Below are 20,830 nucleotides of genomic sequence, written 5' to 3' on the forward strand. Positions count from 1 at the left end.
CTAAGACAGACATCTCAGGGGGCAACATAGCAGCATGGAAAAGGGTTTATTCTAGAGTCAGAACAGACTACCTGGGTTCCACTGCAAGGTTATTACCTGTGGTGACCTGGGGCAAGTTAGTCGGCTCTTCAGTACCTCAGTTTCCCTATCTGGAAATAGGGAAAACCACACCTGTTCTTAAGATTAACTGCCAGGATCCATGTAAAGCACCCACACAGTGTCTTTACACACAGCAAGTGTTCATAAAAGGGCAGCTATTATTAACAGCCCCCTCCCTGGTTCTCCTGGGGACCTCCAGTGGCTCTAGCATCAGCAAGCGCACTGGAGCAGTTCAGCATCTGTTGCTTCACTCCGAGCTTTTCAGGAAGTGTGGTCATAAGAAATGAGAAGTGATTAGAAGTGGCACAGAGTCTGTCACAGGGCTTTGTTGCTCAATAAATGCTACCAGAATGTAATAAGCACTTAAAAGCATGTCCTCTGTAATCAGCACCCCCTAGAAACTTCCCCTAACCTACTGCTCTTGGCCTTGGCTCTGGCCACACCCACTGCCCAAGTGAGCAGTATCAGCTGTCCCCTGTTCTCTTGTCTTTTTGGATTAGGTTCCTTTGCAGGGATCTTCCCATGTTTACAGTGTCTGGGAGACTTGAAGGATGCCCTGCAAACACTTCCAAATGTCTCGTAGCAATGAGAGGCCAGTGCAAAGGGCAGAGGGAGTCCTCCCGTGCCACGGAAGTCAGAGCTGGAGCAGATCCAGCTGGCTATGTCACCCCAAGCTTGCGGGTCATTGCAGAATCATTTGCAGGAATTCCTGTTAAATTGGATTTTATCCAGTGTGTTCAGGGATCACAGAGCTCAAGAGAAAAAAGGAGGGCCTGTTGCTTGGAATGGCTTAGAGCACTTTTGGTAGCCATCCAAGGCAGCTATCACTCATTAAATCTGTCTTTCCCTCCCAGCAAAAAGCCAGCTGTATAGAACACCACATATAGATCCCTAAGAATAGTATAGCGTTCCAAGAACACACTGTACTTGGCCTGTATACAGGTGTGCGGGGCTTGACAAGTCTTTTTACTCTCAAAGCCGGGTGGGCTGAAACAAACGAAAAATATTTTGTCCAAGTAGCACACAGAGAAGAAATGATAAAGAGCATAGGAGAGCACCCTAGCATGTCATTCTTTGACCCGGGCTGCCTTTTCTAGGCATGGGTTGACGCCACAGCCGCCACAGCCACCACAGCCTGCCAGTGAGCCCCAGAGCCAGAAGCGCAGCAGCCCCCCTTGCCCCCGTCATTCACTGACTCCCCAGTAGGCTGAGCAAGCCCCAGAGTCCTGTAACAGGTGGTAATTTGTCATTTGCTGTGACAGGAATTTGAAACCATCATCCTCTGCAATAAATATTCAGTTGATTTACTGGCTTCCCCTCTATAAGTATAGAGAGTGAGGACAGCTTCCTTCCAAAGCTTCAGTTCTGAGCAGTGGGCGCTCTCAGAGTGCAGACAAGACCCTAAACCACACCCCACTTTTGGAAGAAATCCTGTGTGGGTCTATTCATAAAAGAATCTGGGAAGATACTCTTCTTAATGGTGGTTGGCTCTAGTAGGGGGATTTGTGGGAGCTTTTATTTTTTACTGCAAAACTTTCTGTATTTTCTGAAATCTTTCCTCAATGTTACTTTTATGTTCAGGAAAAACCCCCAGAAATCTAATATGAAAATTATTTTCCTGTTCTCAAATGGGCAAACATGACAGGGTTTCCAGCTTCCTGCTTTCTCCTGGGGAGGGGAGTACAACGAGGTGGAGTGGACAGATAGCTGAAGGTGCCCAAAGACAAAGATTATAGGAAGAATCTTTGGTCACTCCTGGATATTCCTATCCTGCTTCCTGCCCTCTGAGAGCAAACATGGCAAGTCGCCACATACAGACTACCTATACATACCTAGCTGACCACAATTCATCTTTTAGTTCTCCTCGTAGATGCCACATCTTCTGGGAAGTCATTCCTGTCCATTCAAGATTGAGTTGGTGCCCCTCCCATGTGCTTCAAACTGCCTTCACTGTGATTGTTTGTTTACCTGTTGGTCACTCCTACTAGACTGAGGTCCCTGAAGGCAGAAGTGTTTTATTCATCTGTGTAGCCTTTGTACCTTAGGAGAGTGCCAACAGGCTGAATAAACATTCGTGTGTGTTACATGCCTTACGTGCTGTTGAATCAGCTCCAACTTCTGGTGACCCTATTAACTAGTGATGGATGTCCACCATGTCCTGTCCTCAACAGTCCTGCTCAGCTCCTGTGGACTCATTTCTATGGCTTCTTTGATGGTGTCAATCCATCTCATATTTGGTTTTCCTCTTTTCCTGCTGCCTTCTATCTTTCCCACCATTATTATCTTTTCCAAAGAGCCCTGCCTTCTCATGATATGCCTGAAGTAGGACAGTTTCGGTTCTGTCATTTTTGCCTCCAGCGATGTTTCATTTACTGAATGATTATTATTTGGGGAACTTTAATAATCAGAGCAATTTAAGGGATACAAAAATGGAAAAGAAACCATTTGTTTTCAAGGAATTTACAGCTGAGTTGGGGGAGACAGATGTGTCCAACAATTAACTACAAAACCAAGTACTAGTTGAAACAACCAACTGTAACAATAAGGAAGGTTTTGGACCCTGAACATTTCTCATTCATTGCGTTTTCTAGCTCAGAATTCCATATCGGAATGTTAATGAGGTATGTACATGTGGTTATAAGGACTTAGGACTTTAGGACCTTTATTACAATTTGACTCATGATTTTCTGCTGTCAGTTGTCCTAGGAATACTTGCTATTTAACCTTAACTGATGTTTGTGAAATGCCTTGTCTTCCTCTGCTGAAAGGCTTTAAGTGTTGAGCATTATTACTGTGTGACAGTGGTTGTTTTATTATTAAAGCAGTGCCAATGTGGTTACACAACAGCTTGGATCAAGAAGTGAAACAAGGGTGTTGATCCCACTGAAGCTACAAGGGATGGGGATTTGGGATGGTAAAATGTTAATTACTCGAGACAGAGGAATGCAGGCTAGAGTCCAGCACTGCACTCCTGGAGATCATTTCAGTCCCAGAGGCTGAGGCTGGCTCTCTGGCAGTGGGTCCTAAGCATCCTGCCCTCCTCTGGCTGGAATGTTGGATTCACTTGGTTGTGAGCTGCCACAGAGAAAGAATCCAATGGCCAAGAGCCAGGAGCATATGTCTTGCACAGAGCATAAGGGGTGACTCTGGAAGCTTTCCAGGAGCTGAAGGACTGTTCCCTTTGCATGCAATCAATTATTTATCTGTAAAGAAATGTATTCTTTATTCTTTCTCCTTGCTTCCAGATCTTGAGGACTCTCTCTAAAGATGGGGTGGGGATTGAGGAGGTGGGTTTGGCACACAAGGATGGAAGAAATGTCCATTTATAAAGCTGAGAAAATGAACACACAGATAGATGGGCTTCTGGTCAGGAAGTACCATGATTGTTTATTTTAGGGCGGGGAGGAATGGGCCGTGAGGGAAGGATCTAGTGGAGGCAATGACAATCTTTTCATAGCTTTAGTTCTCAACAATGTCACTTATAGAAACTGATTAAAGACTTGGGCTTTGAATGAATTTTTTTTTAAGACGTTGGGTTGGCTGACATGTATGATTGTGGACTAAGAGAAGCACTAAAGTACAATGAAAAGAGAGAAGGCTCTGGATTCAGACAGATTCAGGGCCACCGACTACTTTCTGGGTGACCTTGGGCAAGTTTCCCAACCTCTCTGGCACCTTAGTTTCCTATCTGTAAAATAGAGAATGTTAAACTGACAGGTTTAGCCATATAATCCCTGTAAAGGACTCCGCAGAGTATTTGGCACACAGTGGGCACGGAATAGTTGTCAACTACAGGCCACACGACCAGAATCATCCACATCACCTAGCCAACAATTAACTGTAGCGTAGCGAATCCAGTTCTTACTGACGAGCCTATTTGCCCAATAAGATGCCAGGAAAAAAAACTCAGTGGAGTCAAACCAATGGCATTGGCCCTTGTTGTTGGACGGGCTTTCTTGCTGTTCCACCAATAGTTTGAAGATTTCACTAGGGAGTGACATCCAGACCGCCCAATGACGCATAACCAGCCCACACTCAGCACTTCGGAGGCGATAAATCAAGGAGCCGGCACGTATACATTCCGTTATTAGGAAGTACTGGATGGATAGAGGACCTTAGGGGATGCTACGCGAAGGCTAGTCACAAATGAGCTAAAAATAAGAAAAAAGACGATGGTTGCGCCATGTGAGCTCGGCCGCCATAATGCTCTAGTTTCCCCTTCGCCTCTCTGGGTCCGCGACCAAGGAAGCGGCCTCTGGGATACTAAGGGGGTGTGTCCCCGAATGATTGGCGCAGGCAACTCAGCCAATCCTAGCTCGTCAAACGGGAAGTGCTTGACCAATGAGGGACGACGGTCGCGGCGAGGAATGGAGGGGCGGAGCATAAGGTTGACGAGCACAAAAGTTAGCCAGTGACAGCCGGAGGTATCCTCCCTAAAGCCAATAGAGTGAGGCTGTGGGCGGGTCGCCGAGTGTTTGTGTTGTGGTTTTGGGGGAGGGAGGCGGAGGGGAAAGTTTGTTTATTTTGTTTTTAGTTTCTGGGGTCCCCGTGTTTCTGGGAGGTGAAGCGGGCGGGACTGACCCCCACTCCCCTAAGTCCCCCTACTACGTCGCCTCCACAATCTGCGGAGAAGCGCGGACCGCGCGCATCGTAGCGCATCGCCTCACAGCGGAACGCCGCGCACTCAGAACCGGCACGGCTCGGCGGTGAGTGAGGACCGACGGCCACTGCTGCTCTTCCCCTCCCCCGCACACTGCAAGTCAGAACTGGGTGGCCGGGTGGGCGAGGACGCTCGCGGGAGCGCGCGGCGCGGGCCGGCCTGTCAAGCTGAGGCGCAGACTGTGCCAGTCCTCGCGAGTGAGCGAGCGCGGCGGGGACAGGGCCGGGAGGGGCGTGAGCGCGCGCGGGACCTGGCTGGGGCTGGGGCGTTGAGCGCGTGCTCCGTGGGGGCGGGCGTCTGGTGGGTTTGACCTCGGGGCGGGGAGGGACGCGGGCGACGCGTTGCCCGCGGAGAAGGGGCGCCCCGAATGGCAGGGCCGGGACGGGCGGGCGCGCGCGGCTGTGGGCGTCACGCGCCGGCAGGTGTGAGCTAGGGAGGGCTTCCGGGTGGGCTGGTCGAGTCGGGTTCGCTTCCCGTCGCTGGGGGGGGCCTCTGGGCAGGGAGGGGTCCCGTCGCCTCAGAGAGTCGAGGCCCTCGGAGGCCCGTGCCCGAGGGAGGTGTCAGGCCTCGGAGCCTCCCGGTCCCTGCCTGTGTGCTGGACCTGCATGACGGAGTGAATGTGTTCTCTGCTTAACCGGGCCGGGAGTCCCACCCCTTCACCCCTCATCCCAGAGCCTTGCATGTGTGGCTATCTTCACGAGGCGATTCAGACTTTCCACGAGGAAACAAGGGGAATAACATTGGGCCATTGGACGAAACAACCCGAGGAGTGTTTTCTGCCTTTCTCTGGTCCAGCGCTCTTTAGTTTTAAACTAGTGGGGTCATTAGCCAGCCCGCAGTGGGCTAAGGACACACTCCAGTGGCCGTAGACACCCAGTAATGGGAGCCGTTTGTGAGGCGCGTTAAGGACCAGCCCATCCTCAGTTCTTTGGTCACAGGGTACCAGTCTGGGTCTTTTAAGAATCCTTGCTTTCTCATGCATGTTTTGGCCGTTTTATTCATTTTAGCATCTGTGCTAGAGATTGAGCGAGGGATAAGCGAATTTCAAGCTTGTATTTGTATTACAATACAAGCAAAATTGTACAACAAAATTTGCCAGAGATGTTTCTCCATAGACAGTGAATAAAACATCATTAGTTGCGCCCCACCCCCCCAGCAGTTAAGCATACAGAAATAGGGTGTACATCTTATTTCTCTATGTGTAATGATAGAGATTATTTCCTTCATCGTTGTAGGGAATTTCAGTAGGATGGTGGTTTCCTGTTGATTTGGAGAAGGATCCATGATCTTGGCTTTGAACCTGTATTTATTTTTTTGGTAGAGTTATGTAAATGCTTCTTAAAAAGCAGAACTTTCAGCACATTGTCTTGCACTTACACAGTGTGTTGTATTGCTGTAGGTAGGTAGTGGGAGGGCTATGAATGTAGTAAGTTCCTTCACTAAGGCAAGTATTGAGAACACAGATCAGACTGGCTTGTCCCATTTGGGACGCCTTTACATTTTCTTAGTTCTTGACCGTTTTTAAGTGCTTGTCCCACACATTTTTTGAGTAGAATAGTTTGTGGTAGGATTTAAGGAGAAGAAATTCCCAAGCTGCTTTGTTAAGACAGCAGATAAATGTCATGCACTTGAAACAAAATAATTTTTTTCCTCCTTCAAAAGGAAGCACTTAAAAATGTTTAAAATCAGAAAAATAAGATTTGTTCAAATGGTAGTAACACATTTATTGCATGATTCCCATATTTTTTCTGATCCTCACCTCAACCAAGCCTGTGGGGTAGGTATCATTACTGTTTTATGGATGAGAAAAAGAGCCTCCAAGAGCCACACAGCTGGGAAGCTCAGGGGTATAGACTGAGTCTTAAGTCTGTCTGGTTTCAAAGCCGGCACTTGCTCCATTTGTCCCTTAAATTATCTGGGGGTTGGGGAGGGAATATGGGAAGGGCGCTGAAAAGTAGAGAGGAATAGTAAAGGGAAATGTTGCCACTGATGATTAGGTTGCCCATACCTCATTTAAAAACTTAAACTCATTCTTAGCTTGTAAAAAAATTAAGAACATTTGTACCGAAGTACATTTATGCTTTGTTTTTATTTCTTTCCTGTTTAATTTTTATAAAGATAAATAGGATGCATTTAAGTTAGAGGTCAAGGCTTTCAGAGCCCTTTGTGCAGATCTCTGTCCTCTGCCTTGCTGTTGTGATTAATCCTGTGTGTTCTTCCAGGGACCAGGAACTTTTGTATCTAGCACAGTGCTTCGCACATAGTAGGGACACAGTAAATGTTAGTTTACTAAGGAGCAGAATTAAAAATGTAATGACTTTGGGTTCGTTTTAGCAGTTTTAGTTTAATGGGACAATAAAAAAGTACATAGTTCATGTGCAGAATGCATATTCTAGAAGAATACCTAAATGGAACAACTCATGGTCTTGGAAGTTTGGCTCTTCCAGTTTGTGAAATCTTCCAGCTCTGCTTATTTGTTCGAGCTGCTCTAACATTCTGTTCTTCCTTTCACCTTGAGTTCTAAGAGGAGGCTACAATGACTGCTTCCTTGTACTACTCAGTCATTCTTGAAACTTTGCAGCCTGGCTCACAACCTCACTACTTACTGAGGCTTTTCCCAAGGTTGCCAATTAGCTAATAGTTAAATTTCCTAGAGCATCTTTTTTGTTTCCCTTCAGCAGGCAGCCCTTTTGATTACCCTTTTAAATTTTTTTAAATTTTAAAGTAGCATATAGTAGCATTGACTTTTAGTGTGTATATAGTTCTATGAATGTTAACACAGGTACAAACTCACATAATTACCACCACAGTTAGGGCACCAAACAGTTACATGACCCTCCCATCCCTCACCCCCCACAAAAATCCTCTCATGCTATATCCCTGTTGAAACACTTTTCTCCTGATTTGTGTCCCAGAGAGAACACCGAGGATGAGGCTAGGGCTCCTTTTCTTGTCCTTGTTTTATTTTTCCCTTTTTCTATTCCTTGAAAATGCTATTTACTTTGGGTACTTAAAATGTGTCACCTCTTTATCTACTAACCTGCATATTCATGCCTGATCTCTCTTCCATAATCCAAACAACATCCATGCTTACCTGCTGAAATTCCTCACTACTTCATACTCACTGTATATCAGGTTATGCCTAACTTTGCCTCCCAAAGCATCTCTTCCATCTGATTTTTCTGTAATTTTCAGGGATGTTATCCTTCTCCCAAACTTGCAACCCTGGAATACTCGGAGGGCCTTATAATAAACCCTGTTATTCCAGCCCTGATGTCCTGCTACTCAGCTACAAATAGTGGCTTCTGCCCCCTTTGCTGCTAAGCTGGCTCAGGTTCATTAGGCTGAGTGGAGCATAAGTAGTTGGAGCACCTAGAACCCCATCAGGATCTGACCACTTCCCTGGTCAACACCCCTCATGGCTTCCCAATGCACTCAGGTCATTTGGGATTTTATATTTCATCTTACGAGGTTCTGCAAGATCTGGCCTCTGCCTGTCTATCCAGCCTTCTCATCTCTGTTACGACCCATCCCCCTTTCTCACTGTGTAATCAGTCTTTCACTTCCTAGAGTTACCCAAACCTTTTCCAGCCCCAAGGTTCTTGTACCTACCACTCTCCTGGCTTGGGCTGTTCTTCCTTTGCTTACCCCTGCTCTTCCCCCACCTGACTTCAGGGTTCAGATTAAATTGTCACTTGCTCAGGCTTTCCTTTATGACTTTATCCCTCCACCCACCATCATTTAGATCTCTGAGCTCCTGTTCTTTTCTCATAGCTCTCACCACAGTTTGTGATTCAGGGCTATGTCTGTTTTGTTTCCCATGTCTCCAGAGCCTAGGCAAGACTCACGCATACAACAGACTCCCAGTAAATATTTGCTGGCTGTGCTGTGAGCCTGGGCTTTTGATGTTGGAGGTCTTGCCGAATAGAGAGAGAACTGAAATTGCTCAAGAGGATCCTGATCTTGTTCTCCCTCTGAATTGTGCCTCTGCCTGGGAGCCAGGCAAGATCTAACCTAAACTGTTGGCTGAGTTTGCCGAGGCTGCTGAGCAGCACACCTTGGTTATCCAGACTGGAGTCAGCGTTTGCAGTTGTTCGTCTTTGCTCACCTCACCCTGCTCTTGGTTTCTTCCTCCTCTCTCTACCCAGTATGAACTTCTAAAGACAGTATACACTTTCCAGCTGAGCCTGCTTACCCTTTGACATTTACCACTTTTTGACATTGACAACTGCCTTTAGTGTTGTAGGTAGGCTAATGACTACCATGATGGACAGCACACTTCTAAACCATATCCTCAATATAGTTGAAGGGCTATACCTGGATATTTTTAGCCACTGGCCTTTTGGTAACTCTGTTCTCCTTGCTTAGAACCAGCTTCATTTCCAAATATGCTGACCTTAGTTGCTGAGAAACCCAGGGGATTCTAAGACCACCCCCAAACTTCAGTTTTCAACATCTCCTCTGAACGCTTTTAATATTAATTTTTGTGTCATTTTTTATATAGCAATTACTTGTAATATTTATTAGTTTGTTTTATAATCAGAGGTCATATTAAAATATTTAACAACTGATAAGGCATGGGCACTGACCAATAGGAATAGGTGGCTGATGAAATAGGACTGGTGGCATCTGTACACAGCCTCCATGTTCCTCTGTGTGTACCTGCTGAGGTACAGCTCTGATTATCTTGGGGTGTGTATTATCAGCTTCCCCCCGAAGAGACTGTGAGTTCCTTGAAGGTAGACTTTTGTCTTACTCATGTGTGTATCCCTAAGACAGCTCCTGACCTGGCCTTTAGTAGGCAATTTATAAATATTTTAAATATATGGACAAATGCTACCTTGCATTTTGTTTTATTCTTTTTATGTGTTATATTTTATCTTTCCAGTTAGAAACTAAAATATAAGTCCTTTGAGGACAGAGGTCATGAATTATGAAGAAGAATGTGGCATATTTTCTTGATTGTCTTCACAGGAGCATTTTTTCTGAATGAAGATTTGCTTTTTAAAACTAACTGTGTTTGGATATTGTTATGGATTTTCAGGCTGGGTCAGAAATGAGGTTTGGCTTTAATTTAATGCGTCCGTGTGTGTGCATGGTTTGTAAGCTGGCTCTGAAAGCAGCTTCAAAAGAAGATAGCCTTGGAATTAATGCATACTCTACCAGTGTTGGGGCACAGTTATTTACTGGAAAGGCACTGAACTAGGTTTTAAGAGTCTTGGGTTGATTTTTATTACAGACACTTGCTTGAGTATCTACTGTGTTCCAAGCACAGTTATGACTGAAAATTCATCTACTCTAATAGTATGAAAAAAACACCCCTATAACACAGAGATGAAATTATTAATTCTTTATAGACAGATTTAATTCCCTTCTACACCCTATTACTTAACTCATTACTAGCAGAGACTACACTATGTCATATTTCAAGATCTGTCTCTTTTACTAGATTGTGAGTTTCTTAAGAGCAAGACTGTTGTATTCCTCTCCGCACTGCATCCCCAAGCACACACTGTACTATGCCTGCCATATTGTAGGCACCCAAATGTTTGAATAAATAATCTCAAGTAAATTACTTAGCTTTGCAGGACCTGTTTTTTTTTTTGTAAGCAGGAAATTCTCTGCCTGAGAATTGTTGAAACTATGGCAAGAGTAATCTTTTAAAACTATGTATCTCTTCTGTATATGTTATACCTCAAGTATGAAACATTTATTTAAAGAACAAGTATAAATCTGATCCTATTTTTCCCCTACTTTAAACAGTTAATGAGCCCTCAAAACCCTGCATCCCCTCTCTGGAATATAAACTCTATGAGAAGAAGAACTGGATCTGTCTTGTTCACTGAGTGCCCAGTGAAGACTGCCTCCCTTCTTGCCACTCTCCCCTTTGCTGCCTGTACTCTTGCCACACTGATCCTCTCTGGCTCTTGAGATGCATATTCCTCCACACTCAAGGTCTCCTCCTTGCACTTGCTACTCCCATAGCCTATAAGGCCCCCACTCTGATCTAAGTTAATGCCTCTTCCATCCTTGGAGCTCAGTTTATATGTCACTTCTTTAGTCATTTCTTAATCACCACCAGCCCGTACCAGGAGATGTGCTCCCTTTAAATACTCAGATCACTTAGTACAATTGTAATTAAGTATTTGACTTTTGTTTCCCTGCTAGAACATAGCTACATGAATAAAATTGCCTTGTCTGTTTTGTTCATGTTTGTATCAACAGTATTTAGCACTGTAAGTTACACATAGTAGGTCCTTAATACTTTTCAGTTGAAGTTAGGAAAGAAAGCTAAAAATAGAATTTTAAAAATCCTTAGTCATTCTAATGATTTCAATAAATTAAATACATGTCTCCAGGTTATATTTTTCTTTAGTTTATACTTAACTACTAATAGGCAAACATTTCTACTAATAAGTAAACATTTTAAGATTACAGAAAGAATACTGTAATTAAACATTTTAATTTGTCTGAAAATTTTATTTAGTCATTGAAGACTTTAATGAGTATCCTTTTAATCTTCATTAGCAGAAATGATCAGGACAGTTATTTCTTCTAAAATCTTTTCATGTGCTACGACTCACATGACTACAATTTCGCTGAATGTTTGTGGAATACCGTATGCTGAAGGCTGTGTTAGAAGCTAGGACTACAGGGATGGGATGCAGAGAGATCTTTGTTCCTGAGGAGTGCATGGCCAAGTGGGCAAGGCAGACACGGACCCAGATGAGTGCCATGTGGTGTAATGAGTGCTGTAAGAGGCAGCGCAAGGGATGGGGCAGGGGTGAGAAAGAAAGTCATACACAACTAAGGTCAAAAAAGCCTTTCCAGGGTAGGTAGGTGACAGTCCTCTTAAAGTCCTGAAGGAAAAGGACGCTTCAAACAGAGGGAACGGCCTGTACATGAAGGAGCATATTTAGGACAGTCTGTGGACGATGATCACTAGCACAGTGGTATGCTTCGTAAAGCCGGTGTCAGGATACACGGCCAGCAGCTATCCTAGGCTAACTGGGAAATGTCGTACTCAGACTCTTGGTTTAGACTGTATTTCAGAACTGGAAATGACCTTAGGAACAATGGCGTGATTCCATAGATTTGAATTCATGAAGGCATTATAAATTACTATTCAAAGAAGATAATCATAAACCCGAATGATGCTTGTCACTTCTAGTTAATACTTGCTTGCATATAGATAGGACTTAGAACCATGCAGATGATTTCAGGTGGAGTTTTAGAAAGTGTGACTCATTTAAGCTTTTCTGTAGGAGGTGAGAATAAAGCCAGTGACCTCTTGATCACCTGAGGCAAGTGCTGATCTATCTTACAAGGGCCAGATACTGAACCATTGGAATGAATGAAATCAGAAAGGATTGCCCCGAAAAGTCTCTGGGTACATGTACTGAGAAAGAAGATTTCTACTGCTTAAAAATCTTTTCAGTATGTATTTAATAACTTCCCAAGTGGTTCACTGAACTAGCATTAGTTTAATTTGACTGTCAACCAGAATTGAAGAGAGGAACGTTCATTGAATGGAAATCTAGCAAATTTTCCTTCATTTTACTTCTCTTTAGTTCCATAACTTTTTGCTTTCATGTCCTCTTCCATCTCTCTTGGCTGTTACTCTTAGTATCTCCTTTCCTCCAATCCACCCCATTTCTTGCCATCTTTCATTCTATTATCACTAAGCTGTTTCTAAGTAGAATTGTGGGATGTCTGTACTTGATGGCTGACCAGTTATTCTCAGCTTTGCACATTAGGAGCTCAATATTTTTCACAGTAAGAGGTGATTAAGCTCTGGTAGTGCTGATCACACTCAGAAGATGCTAATTGACCTATTGTTACCTCGATTGCTGTAAATTCTCTATGTTCATTTATTGACCTAAATTATTAGGAGCTAAGGAGATCATGGATGGAAGGGAGAGTGATAGCAGTGTATAGTTTATTTCAGGAGTTTGGAAAAGAAAGGAAGGAGAAAATAGAAGCAGGACAAGGTTGAGAAGGCAGTATCTTAAGGTAAAATAAAAAATCTGTTTAAAGGTGTATAAAAAGGACCCAGGAGAGAAAGAAAATTAAAGCTTCTTGAATGGAGAAGATACCAGGTAAGATGGGACAAGGTCACCAAATTCTTCCCCAGGACACAGGTGGAGTAGTAATTGTTAGAAGTTCCTTAATAGTTGCTGAGCTAGGAAAGAGGAACCTGTCAGGGGTTCTCTCTTGGATACCTTGAGCTCAAAACAAGTTTATACTACTTTGTTTTTTTCTGTGGCACCCAGCAGAATGGTTTGCACATAGTGGATGTAAAGTCTAAGAGAGAAATTTACAGGACTAAAAGAAGGTATTGACTATAACTTTAAAATTGTTTTAGTTACCAGGTCATACCATTTGTGGTTTAAGACAGATGAACATGTTTATTATGAATCCTGTATTTTGTGAATAGTAGTAATACAGTTACATTGTATTCTTTTCCAAAAGTGCTTTAATTGATTAAATGTATGCATTTAATATACCACAATTTTTATAATGCTGTTTTAGCATGTCATTATTTTAAGAACATACTGAGTACTTTAAAAAATGTAAGTGGCTGGGCTTCCTAACTTAGGCCCAGGTTGGTGTATCAAGACAAATGTTTTGAGCATCTAGCTGCCTGAACCTGAAGTGGAGGAAGGAAATGCAAAGTAAAACATGAAGCTGGGGCCCTCCAAGGAGCTGTATGTTTTTCCTTCCATGAAAATCTTGCTGATGGTGTATCATGCTCAGTAATTTCCTTTTTATGATGAGATATTTTATCTGGATATATATTTCTACTGGACTTCTAAATACAGACTCTTTCCACTTACATGTACCATGGACAACAGATTTTAAGACAGATCTTTCACCAACTACTCAACCTTCTTTCCACTGTAAGAGTTTTATATTTTTAAATATACCAAAGTGTTTAAAATTTATAATGTTCTTATTTGTACTTTGGCTCTATAATTCCTTAAACAAAAGGGCACACTAATTACTGATTTATGCTTAAACCATGCAGGTGGGTCTGTGATTAGTATAAAGAGAGGAGATCTATTTATGTCCCCGCAGTCCCAATATACAGCCGAAATGGGGGCCCAGAGGGTCAAAGACATTACTTTTAAAAAACCAAGAGAATTAGTGAAAAGGCTCTTTGTAGTAACAAAAAACCAAAAACAAAAAAACAAAAAACAAGAGAATGAAAATGCAAAGGACATCACATTTGAAGCCAGTAAGGGCTGGTTTGAAAACTTTAAAAAAGGGGACCTCGTGCCCCACACACAGCTTGTGAGTTGGCCTCAGCACATTGTGACGCCACCCCTATGCTTCTGGAACCTGCCAGAGCCAGGGCTCCACACTGATGCCCTGTGTTTGCTTTTGAAGTGAATGCTCTCTAGACTTTTATTTACTGTACTTAAAAATGTGTAGTTAATGTCCTTTTCTCTTGTTTTCCTGTAACCTCCTGTGTTTCAGATCTTGGCTTTCCCATTCAAGGCGCTTTTCAGAAAGGTAACTGGAGGCTGGAGAGGGGCCTCTGCTTCGTCTCCCTTGAAGAGTTAGTTGTTAACTCTTTTGGGCCCCATTGCTGGTAACCTATCCTCCCAGCTCCTGAATCTTGAAATCCTGAAACACAGACTCTTGAAACATTGCCAAATCCTTTAACTCTTTTCTCTGTGGCTTTGGACTTTGAACTTCTCATTTTTGTTTTGCTGCCACCCTGATTCTAAGCCATCCTCAGACTGCGCCTGGATTATTAAAATAGCTTCCTGTCTGTTGTCCTGTTCCCAGTTTCTCCCCAGAAAACATTTCCTACATCCTGTTTTCTTTTCCCTTCTTTATCAATGTGTGCTTTCTTACTCTGTGAAATCCAAGCACCTGTGTCTGAGCCATGCTCCTGCACTGTTTCCATCCATCAACTGTCAGTCTCTAGCTCTGAATCTTTGCCTTCCATGTGATCTTCTCTATATTCCATATGATTTCCTCCCTTTCTCCCCCACCCCCATACTTTATAAAGACTATGTTTTATATAAAGTACTCTTTCTGGCTTCCAAACCGTTTTCTTTCTCGCTCTCAAAAAGCCTTCTCTAAACTTTTCCTTCCTGGAAGCCTTTCTTTACTGGAGACCGCTTCAATTGAGTACAGTTTGTTTTTATTGATATGATTATGAGTCTGATAAACTAAATAAAAATAAATTTTGCTAATTTATTCCATTACTTCTAGTGGCATTTTTGTAGGGTGTTTTTTTATGCATACATAATTATATCATAACAAAGAAAGACAATTTTACTTTCTTACCTTTGCATTCTAATGGTTTCCGTATTGTGCTGGCCAGGACCTCAGTACCATGTTGAATGGAAGTGGTATGAATGGGCATCCTTGCTTTTCCCCCAAACTTAGGGGAAAAGCATCGTACCATTGTGATGTTAGCTGTATTTTTCTTCGTTTTGCCCAGCTAGTACTCAGCTGAATACTCAAGGGATCCCCTGCAGATCTGTTTCTCTGTGCAGCATTATCTTCTCCAGTACTGTACACTGAAAATTCTAGCTGTGTTGGCCTTCCCAGAATCTCAGCTCCATCTCCTCAAATAAGGGAGGTCTCTGGTTCCACCTGAGTTCCCCCTTCCTGTGCTATGCCCTGGAAACTACCTAGGCAGCAAGCTTGAGCAGTTGTGTGGCTTACCTTGTTTGTTTACCATCTCTCAGGGATCACTGTCCTTCCCTGCCTAATGTCCAATGTTTCAAAAATATATTTTGTCCATATTTTTAGTTGTTTCAGGTACAGGATATACCTGGTCCCTGTTACTCCATCTTTTCTGGAAGTGAAAGTCCTGCCTTTTCTTAAAACATCTAAGGAATTATTTAGGAGTTGCTTCCAGAGTATGAGATATTATTGAATATTTGGAATTTATGCAGGGGAAAATCTTCATTCTTTCAGGATGGATTTGATTTTGGAGGGCAACCAAGAGGCATTTTTCAGGTCTGGTTAAATGACTTGTCTGGGTAACACTGTTTGGGGTCCAGAATGAGTCTTCAAAGTTACAAGGCACATTTCCTTGTATGATTTGATTTGTACACTAGTTTGGGAGCAAAATAGGAGTTGCAAAATATTTTCAGTGATGGCAACCTAATTGAGAAAAACATAGAACTTTTAGGGGTGCATATTTGAAAAGTAACTTTTATTTGAATATTTCTATGTATTTATTGCTATGTATTTAGTATCAGTTTATATTTACAATTTGTACTTAACTGCTGTTTAGTGAGCTTTCTTAAACTATTTTTATGTGATAACTCTCCAGCTGTTGTTTGGATATTTTTGTGTATTTCCTCACTACACTGCACTCTTAACTGTGGAAGCTCCTTAAATCATGATAAACAACTCATTTCTAGGTAAGGAAACTAAGATCACTGTCAAAATACACTGCATGATATAAAGGATGTAAAATTGGTTTTTGATACCTATACAGCATTATTAATGCCTTCATGATTTAAATTAAAAGTTAGCCATATAAGATGTTGAACTCCAGTAGCATGAGAGCATGCCTTCCCCACAGTCCGTTCTTTAGCACCTGAATGACCCATTAGTCCCACTCTCACCCCCTTCCCCCCCACCCCCCGGAAATAAGGACTTTTAAAAAATGTTTTTAATGGATTCAATTCTTAGATTTTTAGCTTTCGAATTTCGTTTTCTTTAATTTTATATTTTTAGTTATTTGAATTCATAGCTTTATAGTTCTTTTAAATTAATCTTGTGGTAGAGAGTTTGGATACTCTTTTACTTACGTGATATCCTCTTGGCTTGCTCTTTACCCTTGATGTTCTTGTACCTTAGTACATTTCTGTTGTTGTTGTCGTTGTCGTCTTCCTTCTTCCTTCTTTCTTCTCCTAGCTAAGATGGGGGGAGAAGGATTTATTTGCCTTTCGAGGCCTTGATTTTTCTCAGAACGCCAGCTCCCTGCCCTCTAACACATAGCCATCTTCTGTGTTGCCACCTTGGCCTGGTCTTGAAGTGAAGCACGCAAGAAGCTTGTCCTGCTGGAACTGCTTCTCTAGAAGACTGCTGATTGTGGCATTCTTTTTCCTTTCATCATATTTCTTCTAAATTTTCTTTGAACCTTTTTTTTTTGTTTAAAATCTCTTCCTCTGCAGGAGCCATCTTGGCCCCATCCTGCAGCCCAGGGGCAGTGGGTAATGGGACTCATACCACTGTCAGTATGGTGTGAGGTCCATGAGCACGATGCAGGTCCTCACTGGGGCCTTGGTGCACATCAGTTTGTTGTTGGATGCATTGTAGACGTTGGTAATCCTTGTTGTGTGTGCACAGCACTCAGAGCGCCAGGAGAGGTTGCCCGTGTCCAGCCTTAAGGTGGGGCACTTCTTGTTACCTGCCTGCACACAGACTGTGTGTATGCTGTGGGGACCAATCCTGGTGTTGGCAGCCGGGCAGCCCAGCTCATCTTTTCGCATCTTGTGATGGGACTTTCTCGTGCCCCAGGTCTTGCAGTGCTTGTGTCAGTTGTCCCAAGAGATGCCCATGGGTTAGCACTGGCTGGAAAGAATAAATGGAAAGAGGGTCCCTGTTGTTTTATTTTTTTATCTTCTTTTCTTCCAATTTTGTTTTAAGTAAAAGGAAGAGTATAGTGGGAAAATTTTCTCTTAAATCTAAATTTACTCTGAAGTTTTAAATTTTTGTTTTTAATTTAGGATTCCATATTAGTGATGTTTTTATATATACTATTTCTGGTGCTGCATATTTTTCTCATATTTAAGACCATAATTTTGTAAATAACAATTGTAAAGATAACATTATCCTTTGTTTCCAGGATGTAGCGACAACCACTTTTGCTACTAATGTTGCTTTAAGGAGTGTTTTGAGTTATTTTTTAGTTTTTAGTTTCTTTGAGCTTTCTTTAGACAGAAATAATTTGGGGTTCTCTACCCCACACATTTATTAAAAGAGGGTTTCCCTGCTTTCAGCTGTGAAATGAGGTTCCTGTTTGGTTGCATTATTTCTTAGCATTTGTTTGTGTGTGGGGGAGGGGGACAGGATTGGTGTATAGTAAAAAATAATAAAAAATAAAAAACAATTTTATTTTATTGAAATAGAAGGACTTAAAATATAGTACTGTATTTATGTTTATTAAGATGTTCGTTCTGTCCCTATTTTTATGAGAAATCTTCTAAATTACTCTTCATTGTAATTAATTATAGGTTCTTAGTAGTCTTACATCTTAGTTCTTGCTTTAATCTGGCTTTACAATTTTCTTTCTGTAATAAAGACCTTTGAGTTTTGCAAGCATTGTTATAATTTGTCATTTAGTCGTACATTATAATAGAATTGATACATCACTGGGCTAAAATATATAATTTTCCTTACTTGTACATGTTCTATTTCTTGACTTTTATTTTGTGTTCTATTCCTTGATAACTACTTGGATTCTATGGCTTCTTTTTTATTTTGATTATTTTAATGATTTAAATTGGTGCTTGTTAAGTTTTTAAATCTATATTCCTCTTTAATACATTGAGAAAATCTCATGTCCTTTTTTTTAAACATAAAAAAGAAAAATCAAAGCATATTGACAGAAGTGTGCTTTTTTAACTTTGCTATATTTATCCCATTCAGCTACCGCCCCGTTGCCAAAGGTCACTTGTAATGTTGTTTTCAGAGAGGGGTTGACTTAAAATAATGTTGAAATGGTATAAAATATCCTAACAACACAGTTATAGATTTATACATATTCAAAGTAGAATATTTTTAATAGTGATAAATTTTTAAAAAAGAAATTAATTCAAATTAATTTATTGAGATATTTTTTAGAACAATTATACATCTCAGTGGAGGAGAACATTTTAATAAAAACCCATTTTTAGGTTCTTAATCCTTTACTGGAAGGCTAGGAGGATGCATTTAACATATATTATATAATGTCCCTGCAAAATCAGAAGCAGCAGTTCATAGTCAAATACATTTATATTTCGTCAGCCAAAGCTATGACTATTCTTACTTTAGTAGGTAGACTATAAATAGTTTCATGTCAGTTCAGGTCAGATTTTGCTGCCAATTAAGTTCAGATCAAGTTTTGCCACAAAATGAATTACAGAAAACTTTCGGTTTTCAGAAGTTTTTGGATTTTGGAAGTGTGGCTAAGGGATTATGGGCCTGTATTTACTTTCTTAGCTCTAATGTTTGGTTACTTTTGTTGCCTTCAGACAATGAAACCTGCTTTCCTTTTTTTCTTCTACAGGATATGAGATTAAATCTGTTCTGTACAGGCCAGTTAATAGAAATTAGGACACCTCTTCACAAAGCTTGATACCTTAGGCAGCTGTCACTGTCACGTGATGCTTCTCAATTCACTGGCTTTATGTTATCTCATAGTTCCCTTCTCCATTCTTCTTTCAGAAGTGCTTTGTGGTAATAAGTAGTAAGGAAAAGAGATTTAAAATGTGCAGCACTTCACGTAGTATATATCCTATCTCATGTAATAAGGTTTTACAAGGAGTACCATGCTTTCTCTGGACTGACCCTTCCTACTATCAGCTTATGTGGTAGCTTAAAAAGTAAATCTTTCTAAAAACGGCATGCTTATGATAAAACAAAAATCCAGATGGTACAGAAGCATAAATAAAAAGTGGTAGCTTTCTCCTTTCCTGTAGCTCTCCTTACCCAACCAGCTTTTGACCATTTGTTTGCTATCTCTTCCATTCAGCTCCTTTTGGCTAATTTTTTTTTTTTTTAAGTTCAGACATTACAGGAGACTGTGTAGGAAATTCTCTTTAAGCATTATAACTCTCCTTAGACTGATTTTGTGTTCATTGTATATGAAACATTAGAGATGACCTTTTCTGTCCTAGCTGGCACATACAAATTTTATTTCTAAAGCTGTTTGTGCAAACGGCATAGTTTTGAGGTGTTCAACATTTTCAAATATTAATTATTCCAAATTGCATATTTTGAGTATTATCCACACACATAAGTGGAAATATGATGACTTAATGATTTATTCAGCAAAATAATTTGAAAAATCACACATAATATTTAACAGCCTGCATTTACTTTTAAGGAGCATTTACTTTTAGAGAAGTGGCATGTTGGCTCATTTGCCAAGTCAGTGGTTCTCACGGTGAGTGTATATAGTCAGCCGCATGCAGGTGCGGTCCCAGTGCGGTCCCAGTGCCGTCCCAGTGATGTCCTATGAACATTATGGAAATTGTTTATGTTCTTAAACCTATGATCTAAACAATGCATCTAAACATGAACGTCCTTCTCAGGAAAATATAAATTTTTGTTCATATGGAATTCAGGTTATTTTATTGTTTACTTCAAGAAATAACTAATTGAGTACTATGTCAAGAACTGGCTTCACAGTGGAGAGTTAGAGGTTTCTGAGACATTCCAGAGAACTATCTTGAGATTGCTAGGGGGAAAAAAATGACAACCACTTTTCCTAAGTCATAATGAGACTGTTAGATGTACCCTTTGAAATGAGGGCATGCCTAATTATATTTGGGTGAAATGTATTCAACTTAAGGTCATTCAGTCTCAAATTATTTGGTCCAAGTGGCATTCCCCCCCCCCCCCCACCACCCGCCTCAACCCTACATGTAGTGTCTGTTTTTCCCGCCTAGTCATTGTACCTAGTGCTGTGTGTGTGGGATAATAGAAGTAAATAGTCATTGGTGTTCCAGGTTGCCTGCTTTCCCGCTTAGAGACTCAGGCTTCTTATTTTGCCAGAGTGTGTGCAGACAGCTTTTTGTAAGTGAAGGTCAGGGACTCTCTTTGTCCACTTCTCCTAGACCCTTGGTTGGGATTCAACATTCTACACTGGACAGGAGCTTCTCTGACATGGCTGGAATTGTGGGAGCTAGACTAGAGGTTTGTAAGGATCTCATGGCAAAGCTTTGGCTGGTGGAGTGTAGTAATCTAGTGGCCTCTACCACTTTCCTGGCAGTGGGATTTTGGAGGGGCTGGGAACAAGGGTCTACTGTGTAACAAAGAGCCTCTAGTCATTAATGAAAGGAAAAATGATGAAGGGAAGTTTGACTATAAAATTAATTTTGTAGA

General features: G+C 41.5%; 1 protein-coding gene and 1 pseudogene across 3 annotated transcripts in view; one reads left to right on the plus strand and one right to left on the minus strand.

Moving 5' to 3' along the window:
• Nucleotides 1-4,589: 4,589 nt before the first annotated feature.
• Nucleotides 4,590-20,830, plus strand: part of TNRC6B (trinucleotide repeat containing adaptor 6B) — a 234,991-nt gene continuing 218,750 nt past the window's right edge. For all 3 annotated transcript variants that reach the window (XM_054582413.1, XM_054582412.1, XM_054582416.1), the window contains exon 1: nucleotides 4,590-4,805. The gene's annotated coding sequence lies outside the window, so the exon portion shown is untranslated. The remainder of the gene's footprint in view (nucleotides 4,806-20,830) is intronic.
• Nucleotides 16,673-17,298, minus strand: LOC129077841 (40S ribosomal protein S8-like; annotated as a pseudogene).

The sequence above is a fragment of the Pteronotus mesoamericanus genome, unplaced genomic scaffold (assembly GCF_021234165.1).
Source record: "Pteronotus mesoamericanus isolate MK-2021 breed Mesoamerican mustached bat unplaced genomic scaffold, CSHL_Meso_final contig_702, whole genome shotgun sequence".
Taxonomy (NCBI): Eukaryota; Metazoa; Chordata; class Mammalia; order Chiroptera; family Mormoopidae; genus Pteronotus; species Pteronotus mesoamericanus.